Here is a 6,385-nt window from a genome sequence, read left to right on the forward strand (position 1 = left end):
TAATGCCTGTTTTACACTAGAAAAGCCTGATGCATATGAGTATACTCAGTGAGAAGAATCAGACTCCCAGGAGCATTCGTCTTTTCCCTTTTCTCTTCTACACCCTGGTGTACAGCTCAGTCCCACTTTTTGAAGAGCTTATCATGTTCATGCAGCAGAAAATACAGCATCTGGTGGTTGCAGTTCTTCCTTTTTGATAAAGCCTTGTCCCCTCTTGTGAGTACACCAGAAACCACTCGCAACCACAGGCCACTCAATCATGGAGAGCAGGCCCCTGTGGCACACCCAGCCACCCCTCCCAAGTATGCATATCTTTGTCCAGGCACCAACAAATTCTGCATAAATATAAACAGCAATAGTGCCCACATGCACTGCCCCCTGGTTACTAGGCAGAACGATCAGGCGCTCAGCTGTCTGTCCAAGGTCCTGAGGCTGCTGTAGTCAGTACAGCTCCTCATAGCTCAAGTGGTAAAATGTGATGATGACTGAGTTCAAGCCTCCTCAAGCCTGCAACGACTTGCATGACCATGGATCCATTATAGAGGTGGCAACCTGTTGCACAGATGCCACAAGTGGCACAGGCAGCCTGTGTGTGTGGCATGCTACAGATCAGGGAGGGGACATACAGCACAGTGGTAAATAGGGCAAGGAGCAAAAACCAGAACATCAGATCAGGCAGGGAGCAGAAAGCAGAGCAGCAGATTAATTAGGGAGCACAAGGGGAAGAAAGCAGAGAAGTAGATGAGGTAGGGGAAAGGGACTGGAGCAGCCCATGGGGAGGGTACAGAACTAATTTGTGGCGTGTCTGCCAAAAAGGCTCTTAAACTCACAGCCAGCAGGCAACAGTCTTGTATCACTTGCTTGGCAACTCTCCAGTACCCTTACCTTTATTCCTCTTTGGGTGCATCTACATGAGATGTCTACTGTGGAGTAGACTAATTAGTTCTGCAGTAAATGTCTCAGCGTCTACACGTGTGGCCCTATTAGGCCACAGGAAACTAATAAACTTCACAGCAGGGTAGTGTTTGTAAATACAAGTACTATCCTGCTGTGGATTTTTTTACTCCACAGCACCACATGTATAGATGCTGATGCAGCTGGCTAGGGCACAAGAGTGCTTTAGTGTGGCAGCTACCTGCTGGCTAGCTCCACATTGCAGCACCCTTGTGCCCCAGTCAGCCCCTTTGCAGCACACTGAGCCAGGTCAGAGCAGCCGTGGGCTGCAAAGCTAATCCCCTCAGCCTCTTGAGTACTTACACCAGGGAGTTGTCCCAAACTCTCTCCAAAAACTTCCTGGATTGCCTGCACACTGCTGTATTGTCCTCCCAGCAGATGTCAGGGTGATTGAAGACCCCCATGAGAACCAGGGCCTGTGATTGGGAAACTTCGGCTAGCTGTTTGAAGAAAGCCTCCTCCAACACTTCCTCCTGGTGTGGTGGTCTATAGCAGACACCCACCACATCACTGTTGTTGTTCTCTCCTCTGACCCTAACCCAGAGACTTTCAACAGGCCTATCTCTAGTGTCATGTTGGAGCTCTGAGCAATCATATACTTTTTTGCCTCAGTCTTCACAGGCAAAGTCAGCTCCTAGACTACTGCACTTGGCAGCACAGTTCAGGGAGGAGGTGATCAGCCCTCAGTGGTGAAAGAACAGGTTAGGAGCTATTTAGAAAAGCTGGATGTATACAAGTCCATGGGGCCAGATGGGATGCACCCGAGGGTGCTGAGGGAGTTGGCTGATATGATAACAGAGCTGCTGGCCATCATCTTTGAAAACTCTTGGCATGATTGGAAAAGGGCAAATATAGTGCCCATATTTAAGAAAGGAAAAAAGGAGGATCCAGGGAACTACAGACCAGGCAGCCTCACCTCAGTCCCTGGAAAAAATATGAATCAGATCCTCAAAGAATCCATTTCTAAGCACTTGGAGAAGAAGAAGGGGATTAGGAACAATCAGCATGGATTCACCAAGGTTAAGTTATGCCTAACAAACCTAATTGCCTTCTATAATCAGATGACTGGCTCTGTGGATGTGGGGAGAGCAGTGGATGTGGCATACCTTGATTTTAGCGCACACAGTCTCCCACAACACTCACACAAGCAAGCTAAGGAAATACAAACTGGATGAATGGACTGTAAGGTGGATAGAAAACTGGTTGGAGCATTAAGCTCAGAGGGTGGAAATCAATGGCTTGATATCTAGTTGGGAGCCAGTATCAAGTAGACTGCCCCAGGGGTCGGTCCTGGGGATGGTTTTGTTCATTATCTTCATCAGTGACCTGGAAGATGGCATAGAGTGTACACTCCACAAATTTACAGATGACACCAAGGTTGGGGAGTAGTAGTTACACTGGAGAGTAGGGCTAGGATTCAGAGTGGCCTCAACAAATTGGAGGATTGAGCCTAAAGGAATCTCATGAAGTTCAGCAAGGATAAGTGCAAAGTCCTGCACTTAGGATGGAACAATCCCATGTACCAGTACAGGCTGGGGCCTGCCTGGCTGGGCAGCAGCTCTACAGAAAAGGGTCTGGAGGTTACAGTGAACAATAAGCTGAATCTGAGCCAATAGTGTGCTCTTGTTCCCAAGAAGGCTAACGAAATGGTAAGAGTGTTGCCAGCAGGTCAAGGGAGGTGATTATTCCCCTCTATTCAGCACTGGTGAGACCACATCTGGAATGCTGCACAGGCGACGCTTTGGGGGGGGAGGGGGATGTGACCCCCCCCCCCCCCCCCCCGAGATTGGCCCTCACCAGCTGGGGAGTGGGCAGTACCGGTCATTGCCCCCCCTGAGAAGTGCCTGGTGATTGGCCACTGGGGGACCCCCCCACCCCATGGAGCAGTTGGCCGCTGGTGCCCCTCTGCAGAGTCAGGAGGCACCAGTTGCCCATGGAGTACTGTGTTTAGTTTTGGGCTCCCCACTACAGAAAGGATGTAGACAAATTGGAGAGAGTCTAGGGGAGGGCAACAAAAATGGTGAGGGGGCTGGGGGACATGACGTATGAGGACAAGCTGAGGGAACTGGGCTTATTTAGTCTAGAGAGGAGAAGACTGAAAGGGGATTTAACAGCAGGATTTTCTATGATTCTATGATTTTAAAGAAGAACATCTGATAATTTTTATTCTTCTCTAGTTTTCTTAATTTTTTCTGCATGTTTTACATAAGAACCATCACATCTTGAATTTCCAGTTTTTGAAAGACTCCTTGGAGTACATCAGAGATGGTTTGGGAGCCCTCAAGTTTCCATTTGGAGAAACTAAGGATAGAAAACTCTTCATAGAAAGAGTTCTTTTCTTAAATGGTTGTCAGATGTTCACGTTAAATAAAATGTCATGGCAATACAAAGACAGAGATTAGATCTCAAATGTAACATAAGCCACTGTTATACTGTTGTGAAAAAGTAAATATTATACTGTGATGTATAAACAGGAGAGTTGTATACACAAAATGAAGTAATTCTTCCTCTTAGTGCATATAAGGCCTTATCTAGAATATTTCACCTAGTTTTGGGCATCATGCTTGAAGAAAGATAGGGGCCGTTAAAATCCAGAAGGGAGCAGTAGAAATGATTGTAAGTCTAGAGAATGTGACCTACCTATAAGGGAAGGCTGAAAGAATATGTTTGTTCAGTCTAGAGAAGACCGGGGGAAGTAAGATAACAGTCTTCAAATACTTAATAGATTGCTGCAACAAGGAAGGTAATAAATCCTATCATCCATTGGGGCTAGGACAAGTAGTAACAGGTTTAAATTGGAGCCTGGGAGGTTTAGGTTAGTTGCTAGGACGAGATTTTTGATTGAGAGGATAGTTAAGCACTGGAACAAGTTAGGAGGGGGGCTGTAGAATCTCCATCAGTAGAAATTTTTAGGATGCTATGAAACCAGAAGGGAGGGGGGAGCCCAGACACTCCAGTGGCAGCAGCTGCTGAAGTGGTAGGAGGAGCAGTGCCTGGATCAGGAGACTAGCAGGTTAACCCCTCAGGGGCTGGATGCAGGCCAAGGGCTGCCAGTTGGACAGCACTGCCTCAATCATCACTTTGTTATTGCTTCATTTATTCTGAGTTGCCTAGAAGGGGTTTTACTGAAGCCATAGCCTGGACCCATTGTCTCACAACCAAAAAAGAAGGGCTAGTGCTAGTGACATCACGTACATCAGAGAATATGATGAGCACAAGATGCCAGTACGCAGCTCATGATGGAACGTGAGTGAAACACTGCCGAGTTATTCTGAGATCCTGTACCTAACTGGAGCACAGAAGCAGATACAGAGGGTATGGGAATCCAGTAGGGTTATTTTCAGGCAAGATGCATCCTTTATCACTCCACATTAGCCACTGGTCTGTACTGGCATGACTTATTTCAGAACTGATACTGATAGGCTAGTGCAAAGCCTGCTGTGGACGTAGTGGTTTATCAGCATTTATTTATGTGCCAGAATGATACACAAGCCAGTCATAGACCATGGAGAGAAGACAATGCCTACCCCAAAAAGCTTTGAAGTGCAGCTATGTCTGTGGGTTTGCCAGTCCAGACTATGGGCATGTCTACGCAGTGGAGTCCTCAAGCATGCCATGCTTTTCCACATGGGCTTCTTTCTAAACCAGAAGCTATGTAGCTACATCCCTGCAGCATTTTAGAAAGGCTGGTTTGTACTGCTGAGTGAAGGATGCATTAGTCCACCTCCATGCCAACTGACCTGCCCATGGCACCATATAGTTGTAGCTATATGGCTTCCAGTTTAGGACACAACTTGTGAGGAGCCAAGCTGTGTGTTCAAGGGTGGTGCTTGCTAATGAAGTACCTTTGCAATGTCAGTGTGACAGAAAGGGTGTGTACACATGTCTGTGTGTATTTGTGTGTGTCATCCAAACAGGGATTCTTATCCCATTATCTGGATTAGCTTTTGTGGCCCCTTTGTTCTCATTGATGGAGTGAGTTGGGGCTCACAAAAGCTTATGCCATATATTTTCAATTTAGTTAGTCTATAAGGTGCAATTCTACCCTGTTTTCCGTCTGACTTCAGACTAACGCCACTGTCTTCTTCTCTCCGCTCATAGATGGTACCACGCTCACTCAAGTGAAATGGCCTGCAATCAGTGCACAAGAAACTTGCTCGAGTATGCACAGATATCTTCTTTCTGACCAGATGCCAGCAAATGAATATCATACACAAGGGACTCAGGTGACCAATCCACTTTGTTCTACATACCACACAGGCTATTTTGACAAGCTGTACTTCACTTTCACTAGGAAACTGAGTGTTCGATACAGCAAACAGGAACAGATCAACACCAGACTTGCAGAACTTACAGAATTCAGAACCACCCAGACATAACAGCCAAGGAAAATGTCTTTGCATCTAGCCATGAAGCTTATCATTATCACAAACCCCTGAACTCCTTAAAGAAGATGAAGGAAGCAAAACTTCCCAGATTTGAATGCTCCAATAACAGGCCTATAATGGCCACACCACCGCCACATTGTATCAGAAACCAGCTGGCTGCCACAGCGACCCTCACACCATCAGCTTGCATTTCTAAACACACCACTAGATCCAATGTCTCCAGCCAAGCTCTATATTACAACTCTGTCTGCTCTGATCCCACCAACCGGGATGCATACCTGAAGGATCTGGAGCAGGGATTCTGACAATTACAATATGATCCTAGAACTGTAGCCCCTCAAATCAACATATGAGTGGCTACTTTTGTGTCTGTTTATGTTCTTTCACAGCATCTGATGAAGTGAGCTCAGGCTCACAGAAACTTATACATCTCTGATTTAGTTAGTCTATAAAGCACAAATCTACCCTGCCTTTTGTCTGATGTAGGCCTCACTGGAGCATTGATCAATATGTATACTGCTCACACAAAGGTTTTGCTAATGCATTGACAAGAGTAGGCCTACCAGCAAACCTGACTGGTGCATGAACTCCTCATAAACAAAACTCATAATGTGGGCCAGATGGGCACTCCTGCAAGAAGATGGGAGTGGGAGATGGCTGTACAAGTTGTAGGATAGTCCAGTACCAGGATGATAAGACTAGAACAGGAACACCCAAGTCAGGATGTAAAACAAGCCCATGATACAGGACAGTTTGAGACATTCAAGATACAGATGGAATGCAATACATAATTTGTTTTGATCATTATGGGAACTTTGTAGTAGCCTAGGGGAGCCTGCATGGTGCTGTGCTGACTACTTTGTAGGTCTGTGTAAACTGGCTAGTATTCACTTCGGATTCGGGCAGTTTGGGGGACAGTGAATCAATTCAGTGATTCGAATCACTGGCCCGAACTGATTTGGCGGAATATGATTCAGAGATTTGGCTGCTGCTGAATCAGCCAAATCTCTGAATTGAACAGGCCCCATTCCCTGCACGCTCTT

This window comes from Alligator sinensis, unplaced genomic scaffold (assembly GCF_000455745.1).
Source record: "Alligator sinensis unplaced genomic scaffold, ASM45574v1 scaffold311_1, whole genome shotgun sequence".
NCBI lineage: Eukaryota > Metazoa > Chordata > Crocodylia > Alligatoridae > Alligator > Alligator sinensis.